At 45.8% G+C, this 16,048-nt stretch overlaps 1 long non-coding RNA gene across 1 annotated transcript; it reads left to right on the plus strand.

Annotated features, from left to right (window-relative positions):
- Positions 1-13,971: 13,971 nt before the first annotated feature.
- Positions 13,972-16,048, plus strand: LOC120963864 (uncharacterized). The gene is made up of 3 exons (XR_012183608.1): positions 13,972-15,178; positions 15,314-15,421; positions 15,519-16,048. It is a non-coding gene; the product is annotated as an uncharacterized lncRNA (long non-coding RNA).

Here is a 16,048-nt window from a genome sequence, read left to right on the forward strand (position 1 = left end):
ATTTGAAACTCGTTCAAAATCTTCACTGTGTCCTTGTCAGCTGAAGAATTTGCGAACGGAAATTTTAACTTATCTTATCCAAATTTTCGGCTTTGCCGCTCAAACCGTTCCGCATCCCACGAAATACTTATCTATTCACCCACGATCTAACACGATCTCCACTTCTCAGTACATGGGTGACACATGTCAAGTGAATGAGAAGGGTCAGGGGCACGTTCGTCCAAAATCTTCGGGCGAATAGTTTTTCACCGTGGCTATAAATACCCCCTCTCCCCTTCCTCACTTCCTTTACTCCGCTCGACCTCTCTCCAGCTCGAGCTTCTCAAACCCTAGCGCCGCCGCTACTTCATCGTCGCCGGTGAGGAAGAGCTTCACTGCCTCGACCTCGTCGCCGCCGTACTCGCGCCGGCCGCGGATTTCTTCACTCCGCCGCCGTCGTAGCCGTCTTCCTCCGCCGAGTTAGGGCGTGGAAGATCTGCACAGACGAACTTCTCATCTCTACCTCACAGTTCGTCGTGTTCTTCGTCCAGGGTAATTAAAAGTTACTTATACTGCCCTCTTTGATTCAAATGATTTCTACAAAATCTTCATAGGTGTTTATTCTTCAAATTCTTCACACACTAAACACCTCACATGTCATCTGTTCTTGATTTGTTTCTCTAAGCAATAATTTTTCTTCAAGATTCCTCAATTGTGTGGATCTTCGATCTATACAACTCTGGAACCTAAGACAAAGAACGCTTAGTGAAATTCTTCAAGACTCATCTGGTCAAATTCCTCAAACTTGTTATTTTTGAAAAACCTTCTGAGAACGCATATGACCTCTCCAAATTCCTCGCAACTATACTCTGTTCACAGGTACTCATGTCCGCTGCTGAATCTCTAGGTTCTCATCAACTTAACTCATTTGCAGCGTTCCTCGAAGAAAAGTTGCATACTTCTTCAGAGAAATTCAATTGTTCAAATTCCTCATCTGAAGAAAATGGCTGATGGAAAGAAGCCACAGAAAGGAGGAAAGAGGCCTGAGGTCAACACTGCATTTGAAATCCCTGAGGACATCTATGCTGGGTACTGCACACCCCCTGAGGAAGATAAAAAGCAGCGCAAGGTTCGCATTCAGAAAATAGAGAGGAAATGGGCAAGAGAGTGGAGGGAGTACAGGTATGTGACTCCCAAGTACATGAAGAAATTCACACTCAATCCTCCATGCCCAAGACCTCCGTTGGCACCTGGCCAAGAAGCTGATCTCACCAGCCTCAAGCGTGGTGAGGATTATCCTGATGAATGGGCCAAGCGCCAGGCCAAGCTGGCTAGACAAGCCAGAGAAGCAGTGATGAAATTCAATGAAGACTCTGCTGCTGCTGCTGCCGCTGAGGCCTCTGTCAAGCCGAAGAAATCCATTGCAAAGAAGCATGCGCGTAATCCAAGTGCTTCACCTTCAATGCCCTCACGGCCAGAATCCTCAAAGCCCTCACGGCCAATTCCTCACGCTGCTCCTGCTCCTCCAAAATTCTCAGCTCCTCCGCATAAGTCCTCAGCTGCTCCGACCAAATCCTCAGCACATGTGCATCTTGCCACGTGCCAAAGGACTACAGGCATCTCTATTGCCTCAGGAGCTTTAGCTAGTTCCTCAGCTGCTCCAAATTCTTCAACAGGACCATCTCTGCTGAAGACAAAGACCACTGCTGGATGAGGTTCTCGCCCAAGTCCTCACAAGAAGCAGGTCGCCTTCCAAGTGCCGTCTGAAGAAGACGAAGCTGATGATGAAGAACTTGCTGAAATCATCAGAGATAGGCAAGTCAGGGCCGCTAGAGCCAAGGGCACAAATGTGCCTCTGCTTTTGGATCCAAAGTTGATCCTCGATTACATTGATCTCTGGCACAAGGACCCAAACACTCATATGCCTAACTTCAAGCTGACTCCTGGCCAAAATCATATGCTGATTGCCTTCATCTAAGAAGAGAAATGGAAATTTGAGAAGGCCAGGCAGATCAAGAAAGCGCAGTACAGGAAGGAGAAATTCCTGAAGAACAACGTTGTCTCTATGACAACTGATGAACTTGTGAAGATCCAGTCTGAAATCAAAGTCCTCAGCGATGATTTCAATGCTTACTATGCTGATTGGCAAGGAGCCAAGGTCAGGTTTGTTAAACTGACTGAGAAGTTCACCTCCAATGTTGCAGCCCCATCGCAACAAGAAATTCCTCAGACTGAAGCATCTGCTCAGCCAACTGAAGAACATGCCAGCACCGCTGATGACTTTCAGGATGCTGAAGAAAATGTGAGTTCCTGGGCTGATGACTGCATTCCAGCCGCTGAAGAGATTGATCCTGCGTGGATCCGACGCTTGTTACCTTTGAAGACTGTGCTTCTTCCAGACGGTTAGGCGTCATGGTCTAGAGCATCCAAGAGGAATTGTGGATCGCCGAGTGACCGAGTTTGTGAAGGTTCGGAAGTCACCTGAAGACTTACCACGAGTGATTGGACGAGGTCTGTGTGACCATAGTTCAAGGAGAATACGGTGAGGACTAAGTGTCCTGGACTGTGTGTTCAGGACTGGGTGTCCGGGACTGTGTGTCCTCAGGTTTAAATACCTAGCCGCTCCAACCAGATGTACAACTGAGACAGCAGTTGGAACTGGTCTACCAAATCATTGTCTTCACCAAGCTTACTGGTTCTATTTCCTCAACTCTTTCATTTCCTCATTACTGTGTTGTGTGCTTGTCATATATGTGTTTGAAAACTTTGACTGAAGACTTTCTCAATTTCCTCAGTTCAATTTCTTCAGTCTGATTGTCTTCATCCTGAGTTATCCTGTGTTTACGCTTTCTGTACTCTGTGTTTGTCTTCATTTCATCATGATGGCCATGCTTGTATCCTGTCATGTCTACTTCTGAGTACTTATTCCACTGCAAGTAGTTCTTCGCTAAGGAATTTCCTCACCCGCAAATTCCTCGGTGAAGAATTCATAAAAAAGCCTATTCACGCCCCCCCCCTCTAGTCGATATAACGCACTTTCAGCGGGCGCGGGGTTGAGCTGGTTACCGGCCCTCCGGGGCAAGCTGCCTCCGCCTTCCACTGCTTCAGCCGGGGGCTCGCCGCCCCCACGGCTCTCTTATTCTGGGATCGCCAGGATGGGATTGTCCCGAGGCCCTTCACGGTGCTCGGAAGCAGCCCCCATTGATCGAAACGGGGAATTGCACCGGCAAAGGCCTCCTTGTTCCGATAGTTATACAGGGGGAGCCCCTTCCCTGGGAGCTCACCTGCTTCCTCGCTGGTCAGGACGCGGAGCACTCTATTCAACACTTCGGGCGGTAGGAAACCCGTGCGGAGCCACATTGTATCCTCCGAGCGAGTGAAAGCCCACATCGGGCGGGAGTGGCGCTGAAGGGGGGCAATTCGCCGATGGAGGAACTTTCACTCTCTCGCTGAATTCTCAATACAATGGTCTCTTGGAGATCCATATGATGTAACTCTTTTTGCGGCGTGTTTGTTGGGATCTGATGAACTTTGAGTTTATGATCAGTCATATCTTTTTATATCCATGAAAGTTATTTGAGTTTCTTTGATCTCTTATATGCATGATCTCGTATAGCCTCGTATTTCTTCTCCGATATTTGGGTTTTGTTTGGCCAACTTGATCTATTTATCTTGTAATGGAAAGAGGTGCCCGGTAATGGGTTCGATCTTACAGTGCTTGATCCCAGTGACAGAAAGGGAAATGACACGTATGTATCATTGCTACTAAGGATAAAACGATGGGGTCTATCTCTACATAGATAGATCTTGTCTACATCATGTCATTGTTCTTATTGCATTACTCTATTTTTCCATGAACTTAATACACTAGATGCATGCTGGATAGTTGTCGATGTGTGGAGTAATAGTAGTAGATGCAGGCAGGAGTCGGTCTACTAATCTTGGACGTGATACCTTGTAATGATCATTGCCTGGATATCGTCATATTTATTCGAGGTTCTATCAATTTCCCAACAGTAATTTGTTTACCCACCGTTTGCTATCTCTCTTGAGAGAAGCCACTAGAGAAATCTACGGCCCCCGGGTCTTCTTTCTCATGTATTTGCTTTGCGATCTATTTTATTTGCACTTTTTATTCAGATCTATTAAACCAAAAATACAAAAATACTTTGCTGAACTTTATTTTATTTGCGATCTATTTATTCAATCTATCACAACTTTCTCCCATCAACACGCAATTTCTGGCGCCGTTACCCGAAAGGGATTGACAACCCCTTTAACACGTCGGGTTGCGAGGTGTTGTTATTTGTGTGCAGGGGCTGTTTACGTTGTGTTGCTTGGTTCTCGTACTAGTTCGATAACCTTGGTTTCATATCTGAGGGAAATACCTACCGCCGCTGTGCTGCATCATCCCTTCCTCTTTGGGGAAATACCGACGTAGCTTCAAGCGACATCAAAAGGAATTTTTTGGCGCTGTTGCCGGGGAGGATCTTCAACATATACCAGGTTCCTAATCACAAATCTCATCTCCTTGCAATTTATATTATTTGCCATTTGCCTCTCGTTTTCCTCTCCCCCACTTCACAAAAATTTGCCGTTTTATTCGCCTCTTTTTTTCTGCTCGCCGTTTTTCCCGTTGCCATGGCCAACCCTAAAAAGGCTAGGGGTTTTCCCCCAAGCTTTGGTGCTTTGGATAGCCCCTCCGCCCTCTCCAAGCTGATAGATAATGATGCTATGGAAGGACTTACCGGGATTTTCATGGAAAATCTTAACAATTTTGATGAAGACGATCCGGGAATTTTTCGTTATTTGCTTGATGAATCTTTGAAAGATGCTTGGGATAGGCTGTTAAGAATTCGAGCTAGCTATGTGCCCCAATATCAAATAGAAATATACCTGAAAAGTTTTTATGCTGGTTTGCCTTCCTCCTTTAAGCAAGTTTTAGATTCTATATTTGAAAATGGTTTTCTTGAAGGGGATGTCGTTGATACTTATGAAAAGATGAAAACTATATTTGGGCACCCCAAGGGATAAAATGATGAGCCAACTACCCTTCTATGCTTTTACCAGAATGAAAAAATCAAAGAGATGAGGGCTAGTTTAGATACGAATTTTCGCAACGTGCTTAATCTTTCTTCTGCTATCAATGGTCATGTGCTTTCACAAAATAGAAGATTAAATGACATTGATAGGAAAATTTCTATTTGCTTTCAAAAGGACAAGGATGACAAAATTTAGATCCTTGCTTTATGCCTAGCTAAGGGCGTAAAACTATAGCGCTTGTTGGGAGGCAACCCAATGAATAAAATTTATTTTTGCATTTTGCTTTCTGTTCTTGTACGTTTGCACAATTATTATACTGGTATGATTGTGTTTTTTGTGTTTTAATTAGTGTTTGTGCCAAGTAAAGCCTATAGGATCTTCTTGGGTTATAGTTGTTTGATCTTGCTGAAAAATAGAAACTTATGCAGTCACGAAAACAATTGTTAAAAATCACCAGAATGTGATAAAATGACAATTCTTTTTGCAGAAGATCAATATACAAATTACCCTGGTCTTCCTATTTTTTTCAGAATTTTTGAAGTTACAGAAGTATTCGAAATAGTCAGATTGCTACAGACTGTTCTGTTTTGACAGATTCTGTTTTCTTTGTATTGTGTGCTTATTTTGATGGCTCTATGGTTTTCTTTGATGAGTAATTGCCATATAAAAGTTGAAATACAGTAGACATAATACAAAAACAAAATAGGAATTGGTTTGATACAGTACTTATAGTAGTGGTTTGCTTTCTTATACTAACGGATCTCACGAAGGTTTTGTTGAGTTTTGTGTGATTGAAGTTTTCAAGTTTTGGGTTATCTTACGATGGATGAAAGAAGGATAGAAGAGCCTAATCTTGGGGATGCCCCAGCATCCCAAGCTATTATCCAAGAATGAGCAACCAACTATTAGTATTTTACTCGAATCTATATTTTTATTCGTCACATGATATGTGTTTTTCTTGGAGCGTCTTGTATGATATGAGTCTTTTCTTGTTTATCTTGTGCTTTAAGTCATCAATCATTGCTGGACACACCTATTTGAGAGAGCCAAAATTATTTCATGACTTGTTAGAATTGCTCTCTGTGCTTCACTAAAATCTTTTATGAGCTAGGACTTGCTCTAGTGCTTCACTTATATCTTTTTGAGCACGGTGTGCTTAGTATTTTTGAAGAAATGCTCTCTTGCTTAACTTAGATTTATTTGAGAGTTAGTAAAATTTTGAAGAAATTCTCTCTTGTTTCACTTAAATTATTTTGAGAGAAAGAAAAAAAATTATGCTAATGATCTTCACTTATATTTGTTTGAGCTTATGAAAAGCAACACATGAAAATTAGTCCCAAAGTGATAGATATCCAAGAAGGATAAGTAAAAAAATTCATGAAGATCATTGGACAAAATAAACTTGATTCTTAGTAATAGTTTTGAGATATGATGATGTGATATGTGAGTTATGTTGATGAGTAATTATGCTTTACTAAGAATATTGGTGTTAAGATTTGTGATTCCCTATGCATGCACGAAAGTCAATAGTCATGCAATGATAATTATATCATACTTGTGCTGCAGTATTCAGAGTTAATTATGCTTAATGCTTGCTTATGAGATTATTCGTTTCTTGGTTGGTCGCTTCTCAATCTTTTTGCTAGCCTTCATTTTGCACCAAGTATCATCTCTACTTGTGTATCCAAAATCCTTTAAACCAGTTTTGCCACATGAGTCCACTATATCTACCTATATGCGGTATTCTTTTGCCGTTCTAAGCAAATTTGCATGTGCCATCTCTAATTTTCAAAATAAATTTCTCTTTTGTGTATTTGTTTCGCTCGCGGAACGATAACGGGTGGCTAATATTTTCCATGCTGGATGTGTTATTCTCACGATGAGTGTTTATTCACTTGTCATTGCACGAGAGTAAGGCAAAGGTTTTAGGGATGCCCAGTCCTGAAATGCAAAAATGAATTTACTTTATGTTGTCAAATAATAAATTCCTTGGAAAGTGTTGGTATGGAGGGCAACCATGGATACGGCTAGCCATGGAAAGTGAAAGTATGGTGGAAAAAGGAATAAACTTTGTTTTCTGTTTGGGAACCTCCTATGGCATATCTAGCATGGAAAGTGTTCGAAACTCTGAGTCGTTTTCGTTGGTGGGATGGATACACCTCCCAAAATGTTTTTATCTCTAATTTTTCGCTTTGAGCTCTGGCACCTCTACAAATCCCTACTTCCCTCTACGAAGGGCCTTTCTATTACTTTATGCAATTTTTATTTTTGAATTTGAGTCTCCATCTTCTCTTACAAAAGCACCAACTAAGAGGCATTATGATCATGCTTAAGTATTGAGTGTAGCTAATATTCGAGTGTGTTTCATGAATGGATCAATGTTTGAGCATGATGGACTAGGGATAAGTTATTTTAGCATTGATATTTTGAAAGACATGGTTGCTTGTTGATATGCTTGAGTATCTAAATAATTATGTCAAAACTAGACTATTGCTTTGAATCACATAAAAGTACAAATGTCCACGCTATAAAGAAATAATATGATATGACATGATAAACAACACTCCACATAAAAAATTATGTTTTTATCACTTACCTACTCAAGGACGAGTAGGAGTTAAGCTTGGGGATGCTGATACGTCTCCAACGTATCTATAATTTTTGATTGTTCCATGCTGTTTTATTATCAATCTTGGATGTTTTATAATCATTTTATAGTAATTTTATATCATTTTTTGGTACTAACCTATTGACATAGTGCCAAGTGCCATTTGTTGTTTTTTGCATGTTTTTTACATCGCAGGACATCAATATCAAACGGAGTCCAAATGCCCCCGAAACTTTACGGAGAATTTTATGGGCTAGAAGGAACACAACAAGCCCTGGTTGCACCTGGGGGAGTCCCGAGGAGGGGACAACCCACCAGGGCGCGCCAGGAGGCCCAGGCGCGCCCTGGTGGGTTGTGCCCACCTCGGGTGCCCCCTGGACTGCCTCTTTGCTCTATATATACCCCAAAAATCCCAGAACCCTAGGGAAGTCGACGAAATATTCATCCAGCCGCCCCAGAGTCCAGAACTACCAGATCCAATCTAGACACCATCTCGGATGGGGTTCACCACCTCCATTGGTGCCTCTCCAAGTTCTTTGTAGACCTTCGGGTCCGTAGTTAGTAGCTAGATGGATTTCTCTCTCTCGCTGAATTCTCAATACAATGGTCTCTTGGAGATCCATACGATGTAACTCTTTTTTGCGATGTGTTTGTTGGGATCTGATGAACTTTGAGTTTATGATCAGTCATATCTTTTTATATCCATGAAAGTTATTTGAGTTTCTTTGATCTCTTATATGCATGATCCCTTACAGCCTCGTATTTCTTCTTCGATATTTGGGTTTTGTTTGGCCAACTTGATCTATTTATCTTGCAATGGGAAGAGGTGCCCAGTAGTGGGTTCGATCTTACGGTGCTTGATCCCAGTGACAGAAAGGGAAATGACACGTATGTATCGTTGCTACTAAGGATAAAACGATGGGGCCTATCTCTACATAGATAGATCTTGTCTACATCATGTCATCGTTCTTATTGCATTACTCCGTTTTTTCCATGAACTTAATACACTAGATGCATGTTGGATAGCGGTCGATGTGTGGAGTAATAGTAGTAGATGCAGGCAGGAGTCGGTCTACTAATCTAGAACGTGATGCCTATCTAATGATCATTGCCTGGATAGCGTCATAATTATTTGAGGTTCTATGAATTGCCCAACAGTAATTTGTTTACCCACTGTTTGATATCTTTCTCGAGAGAAGCCACAAGTGAAATCTACGGCCCCCGGGTCTTCTTTCTCATATATTTGCTTTGCGATTTATTTTATTTGCACTTTTTATTCAGATCTATTAAACCAAAAAAACAAAAATACTTTGCTGCAATTTATTTTCTTTGCGATCTATTTATTCAATCTATTACAACTTTCTCCTGTCAACACGCAATTTCTGGCGCCGTTACCTGAAAGGGATTGACAACCCCTTTAACACGTCGGGTTGCGAGGTGTTGTTATTTGTGTGCAGGGGTTGTTTACGTTGTGTTGCTTGGTTCTCCTACTTGTTCGATAACCTTGGTCTCATATCTAAGGGAAATACCTACCGTCGTTGTGCTGCATCATCCCTTCCTCTTTGGGGAAATACCGACGTAGCTTCAAGTGACATCAGCCACGCCTAAGAAAGCCTCACATAGAAAGGCGAAGGCCGAGAGGAGAAGGACGGATTTCGGCTCAGGGTGCAACACATGAACATGGTAGTGCGAGAGCACGACATTTAAGAAATCTGAGAATGGGGGCAGTAAGCAGGAAAAGAGTGTGGGAAGGTGGATGGAGATTGTGGTGGCATCCAACTTATCAAGAGGTCGCAAGGCCGGTCAGATCTTTGTCGGTCCCCACTCATTGGAAGCAGCGGCGGTCATCTGGAGGACCTTATCGAGCCCCTCGACGTTGAGCACCATGGACCCGCCCATGGCGGGCTCCAGCACCGCTTGTCCGACCATCACCGCCGTCACCCTGTTTCTCCTTCCCGGGGGCACCATGGCGACGTAGCGAAGCCGAGGGCAGTAGAGGTCCGGCGAAGGAGAGGCAGCCTTGCGCGGGAAGGAAGGCATAGGAGGACGGGCACGCGCAGGAAGGTAATGACGACCTCGTAACCTGCACGGACCGGCTTTATGTCAGCTCGGGCGGTTATCAAGGCACCATGGGAGAAGTGGGGCCACCCCACGTTTCGTCATGCGCCACGCGTCGAGCCTGGCCCGCGGGCGCTTGGAGCCGACGCCATTTCACCCCCCCAACAGACGGGGTCATGCACGCTGTAGCCCTGGGGGCTACTGTCGGGCCCGTGGGACTAGGGGCACCCAGGCCCGTCTGCCTGCGGCCCAGTGCACGGCGCCTGCTAGGAAGCCCAAAGATGGCCCACCACCAGGGCTTCACGAGAAGACTCTCGCAAGGCCCTCTCCTCGCGAGGCACGCGTCGGCAAGCGCCACCAAGATTCCGACACTATCAGAGAGCTTTGAAATACCAGTCCCCACTTTATTCACATGTGCCACACAACCAAAGGTGCGGAGACGCTGAACCGAGGGTTTCCTCCCATGCCAAGCTTGATATGGGTTCATCCCTTTACACTCTTGGTTGTTGATCTGTTCAGCAGGTAGACGGCTGTCGTAACTGCCTCGCCCAAGAAACGAGCAGGGACTCGAGTGCTCTTCAGTAGGCTCCTCGCCATGCCCACTACTGTTTGGTTTCCTCTTTCAACCACCCCGTTCTGTTGTGGACTGTATGGCGCAGTGAGAAAATGTTTGATGCCATGCTCCTCGCAATGATGGGCAAACTCGTGGGATGTAAACTCTCCTCCACGGTCAGTTCTTATTTCTTTGAGTTTTTGGCCGACTCGAGTTCAGCAGCTCTCTGAATTTTCTAAAGTGCTCCCAGTACTTCATATTTCCCACACAATAGTGCAATCCACATGTAACGTGAGTAGTCATGTACTACAAGGAGGAAGTACCTCTTCCCACCCGGGGTCTCGGGTGTGATCAGTCCACAGAGATCACCATGGATCAACTCTAGGTGTTGAGACGCTCTGAATTTGCTTTGTACCGGGAATGGCTGACGATGTTGTTTCGCAATCATACAACCATCACAAATCTGATCTATTTGCTCCAGGTGGGGCATCCCCTCTACCATGCCATCAGCAACCAATGACCGGAGCGAGCAAATATTCACATGGCCGTAGCGCATGTGCCACAGCCAAGCATCCTCCTTCGCATGTAACAACTAATTGGCTATGTTTCCCGGATGTTCAAAATGTACATCCTGTTGTGAGTGCATTGCACCCTGGCCAATACATTCCTTTGGTGATCCCAGACCGTCATCACACCATTCTCGCTAGCGTACTTACATCCATTTTCATGTAGCTGACCAAGGCTAATTATATTGTTCTTGAGCCGAGGGATGAAGTACACATCGGATAGAATTCCGTGTTCTCCAGAATGGCACTGCATTAGTACTGATCCGCGGTCACAAATCTCCACAGCCGAGCCATCACCGAAACGAACCTTTCCCTTCACTGATTCATCTAGTTCTGCAAACTTCTCATGGTGCCCTGTCATGTGATTGCTTGCCCCTGTATCTAGATAGCAAGATATGTCTCGGCTACCTGACAGTTTTGGCCCAACTTTCTCTTCATTCAGAAACACTTCCTCTGTTGGGGCTATTTCTTGTGGTGCCATCTCACATGCTTCCAACATCAGAAACCGAAAGTAGTGGCTACTCTCGGGTGTAGTACACCCGAGTTAGCAAAAGATTGAAAAAATGTGATCAAATATTGTCCAAAAAATCTGAAGTTTTGGGACATGAAACATTATCAGATGTGTGAGATTCTTGCAAAATTTCACCTAAAAATAACATCTGAGGAGCCCTCACCAAGAATAACAAAATCACCGCTCAAACAGTGCACAAGACTTTCAGCAGCGATTTTGTTTTTTTTTTCGGTGAGAGCTCCTCGGATGTTATTTTTCGATGAAACTTGGCAAGAACCTCAAACATATGATAAAGTTTGATGTAGCAAATTTCAGATTTTTTGGATTTCGTTTGATGAACTTTTTTCAACTTTTTTGCTAACTCGGGTGTACTAGAGTACACCCGAGAGTAGAAAATCCTGTCTCCATCAAAAAGCCAGGCTCATCATCCCCATCTTGCTGTGCTACGTTTGCATTTTCCTGTCGCGGCTCTGGGCAATCTAATCTGAAGTGTCCAATCTCATTACAATTGAAGCATTTCACCTTGGTGATGTCAAATTTCCGATGCTTCTTCTACTTGCCGCGGTCATTGCTCTCGCCGCGTCCAGCTTGTACGCCATCGGCACGGTCACCGCACCCACTGCAGCCACCGCCGCGACCTCAGCCGCCTCCACAACCACGACTGGTGTTACTGCTGCCAGCTCCGAGTGGCCACCTTTTGCCCTTCATAAGCTGCTCGAGGGCTTGCGCCATCAGCATCAGCTGGTCCTCCTTCCCACAACAGTGCCGCCGCCGCCCGCGTTGGCTCTCTTCAAACGCGATGAGGCGACTGACTGCTTCTGACACGGTCATGGTAGTGAGGTCACCTCACTGCTCGATGGTGTTCACGATATCCCCAAAGCAGCTCGGGACAGCGTTGAAGAGGACCTCAATGATCGACTCATCCGACACCATCTCGCCGAGCAACCGGATTTCTCTGACGAGCGTCATGAGCTTCTGCGTGAACACGCTAACTGACTCGCTATCCGCTGTCTCCATATGATCGAGCTGGCGCTTGAGCTGCTTGATCCGTGCCTTCTTGACATGATCCTCCCCGACGCGCATTCGCCGGATCGCCTCCCAGGCTTAGTGCGCAGTCATGCAATCTGCGGTCGCCATCATCACAAAATAGGGCATAGACTGGGAGAGCGCGGCGAACGCGCCGTCGTCCCTGTCCTGATCAAACTCTATGCTTCCCTCGAGGGCCGACCATACACCAAGTGCCCGGAACAGCACCCTCATCTTCATGGCCCACAGGCCGTAGTTGGAGTCACTCAACATCGGGTACTGAATCGGGACGCCGCTGGCCCTTGTCGGCATGCATGGCACGACCGCCCCTGCTGCGGTCGTACCTCCATTCTTGATCCTCTTAGGTGGCGGCGTGTACTTTTCGCCGCCACCACCGATCAGATCTTTCTTTGGCGATGTATCTCCCATCGCCGATCACCGCCGACATAACTCCTCCTTTCTCTGCCGCCGTGCACTGACTCTGAAACCTGAGCTCTGGTTCCAAATATTAGATCAAACACAGGACACACACACGATGGAGTTTCAGTGAGAGAACACAAACACAGAGAAAGAGATTTTGCGACGTGTAAAGTTTGCGTCTTTTCTGTTTCTTCCTTTTATTTCTTTTGATCCTAACAAGCCGGCCTTGATCTGGCGTTATATATTTAGAAAGTTCAGAAAACAAAACACTAGCGTGGCTGGTTCAGGTTTAGTAAGATTAACACAACAGGCCCTACGGCCGCATTTCATTGATTAATCCGACAGAGAGAATGCTGTTACAGAGTTACAGAACAATGGAAGGCCACCTATGGCGATACTACAAGCATCTCTGTTTCAGACGGAGCAGTCACTTACAGTTTTAGCAAAATACATGGGGCATTGATCAGGGTGGCTCAAAGAGTCTGTCCAACTGGTGAATCCTGGCTGCAGACCAACATCTGGCCTCGTCCATGATGCGGCTGACGACTTGCTTGGGCGTGCAGATACTCTCTTTTCCAATCTTAATGAAAATAACAAGCAAGGATTGTTCTTGAAAAAGGAAGTATATACCCCAGCCGGATTCTTGGCTATGAAGCTTCGCTTTGGTTGATGATCTTCATCTTAATTTCTTGATTTGATGGAGAACTGGATTGTTGGGGAGCGAGGAAAAATAGAGACGAAGGTGTAGGAAGCAACGATTGACATGAAATATGAAATTCGAAAGAAGCACCGGTGGAGGAAGCTATGCCCTTCTCATGATACTTCTCATACCACCGGTGGATTTGCGATTGTCGACGCCGGCAAGGAGCAGCGGGTGAGGTGACGGCGCAATTGACCTGCGGCTGCCGAGTGCATGTTTCCAGCGCGTCGCTCACTAAACGTGCGTCCTCTTCCTGTCCCGACAGCCACTGCAGATCAAGTCTGGTGGTGTAGTGGTGGAGAACGAAGACGAATGGAAGTTTCTTTTTAACAGAAAGCATGGAGGTTGGGGAGGGCCGGAGTGGGGAGGGCCGGCGGCGTGGTGGAGAATTAGGGTAGATTGGCTGAGGGTAGATTGGCTGAGGGACCGAGAACCAACGTTTGATCGATACATCAGACAGTATCTACGCCGTCCAATCAATTAGACAGTTTCCTATTTATACGGTGGCAAACCAGCACAGAAAGTCAGAAACACACTCTCTCAGAAACAAGCATGCTTCGGCGGCTCTCATGATCTCTTGCTCCACCCACCAACCCTAATTCTGCAGCGGCCAGCCAAACCCGAAGGAGATGGAGGCTGGCGGCGCTAGCACGACTACTACGAGGAAGAGGAAAGCCGCCGCGCTCGAGGGCCATCCGGCGACGGCGCCGGCAGGGGCGGCGGCCAATCCCGGAATGGGCGAAGACGACGGAGGCGGATCGGGCGAAGATGGGCAAGATCTCGACCGCCTCAGCAGCCTCCCCGATGCGATCCTCGGTGAGATAATTTCCCTCCTCCCCACCAAGCAAGGGGCTCGCACCCGGATCCTTGCGTCCCGGTGGGGCCACCTCTGGTGCTCTGCACCCCTGAACCTCGACTGCCGTCACCTCGCATGGCACGAACTCCCTGCTCTCATGCATCGCATCATTAACGCCCACCAAGGCCACGGCCGCCGCTTCTGCACTCCGGAGCTGTTGTACACCATAAGCGACATAGATGCCGTGGAGGCCTGCCTCCTGTCCCCCGCTCTGGCTAGGCTCGAGGAGCTTAAGCTCAACAGCTGGAGAGGGCTGCCGCTGCCGGAATTAGTCTTCCGCTTCTCGGACACCCTCCGTGTTTTCCGCATTGAAAAGTGCAGCCTCCCGGACGCCACCGTCCAAAGATTTCATTTTCCCCAGCGTCGGTAGGGACCCAGAGAGCTGCCTTGGCTTTTGGCGTTCCTTCGTAGATCTACGGATTTCACCCCTACATACGAAATTCCACTCTCCTCTGTCTCACTCAAGTGAATTGGTTTCGAGAGCATTCCGCCACTTTTTGGCGACGTCCTCGGCTTCAGCGGCTCGAAATTGTTCATAGCAGCACCTCGGAGTGCTCACTACACAGCATGATTGCCGGCTGCCCTTCTCTGGAGTGCTTGCTAATTTCTCGGTGCAGTGGACCTCGTTGCCTCCGGATCAATTCACTTGTCCTCAGAAGCGTTACAGTCAGAAATTATTCACTGGGTGGAGCACCCATGTTAGAGGAAATCGTCATCGAGAGTGCCCCTTGCCTCGAAAGACTATTCGATCTTAATCAGATGCAGGATTTGCGTGTGTCAGTGCTCTTCGCGCCTAAGTTGGAGACTTTAGGCTGTACCAACTCCACCAGGCTCGTCTTTGGTTCTACAGATATTCAGGTAAATCCAGCCTTCTTCATCCTTACCGTCGAGACTTCTAATAACTTCCATCTCTATGTGCAATGTGCACACACGTTTTCAGCGTATAATCTGCACATGTATATTGTCTAATGTTGGCTTTCATCTTTGATGAAGGGATCGCGCACAATCAAGTGTTTGGCTCTCAGTATGCCCACTCTTAGTTTGGCCATGGTTATTGGATTGATAAGAAGGATTCCGTGCTTGGAGAAGTTGTACATTCAGGTGAATTAATTGTTCACTGACAATAACACCTTGTGTTTGGCTGCTCATTTGATCTACTTGTTTTGCTGAAGTTGTTGTTTGCTGATGTTCTTTCCAGCGCAACACGTCAAGGAAGAACAATAATGCGTGGCGTCATAAATACCGCGATCTTCTCAATAGTCTTGACATCCGTCTGAAAATTATGGTGTTGAATTGCTATTCCGGCAGAAGACCTGACGTCGATTTTGTCACATTCTTTGCCCTCAATGCTAAACAGCTAGAGTCGATGACACTTGTGGTCCACACCGACGATGAGGACTTCTTGGCAAAACAGCATCACAAGCTTCAGCTGGAGAAGAGGGCTTCAAGTGGTGCTCGGTTTCATTTCACCACGGAGCGACGCTACGAATTTGGATACGAATTATCCTTTTGAGTGGTAGTTTTGAAAATACTTCGTGTTTGGTCAAGTGAGAAGTTACTCTATCCAACCAGCAAACCTTATTTTATGTTTTGTCCAACAACAATAAGCTACTATGTTTGGAGTATTTTAGTTTGTATTGTCTTCGAACATGTTCAAACAAGCTATGTATTTAAATGATGTTTGCGGCTATTACTTATTATTGTCTTATCATGAATTCATGATACCTT

Source organism: Aegilops tauschii, chromosome 5 (assembly GCF_002575655.3).
Source record: "Aegilops tauschii subsp. strangulata cultivar AL8/78 chromosome 5, Aet v6.0, whole genome shotgun sequence".
NCBI lineage: Eukaryota > Viridiplantae > Streptophyta > Magnoliopsida > Poales > Poaceae > Aegilops > Aegilops tauschii.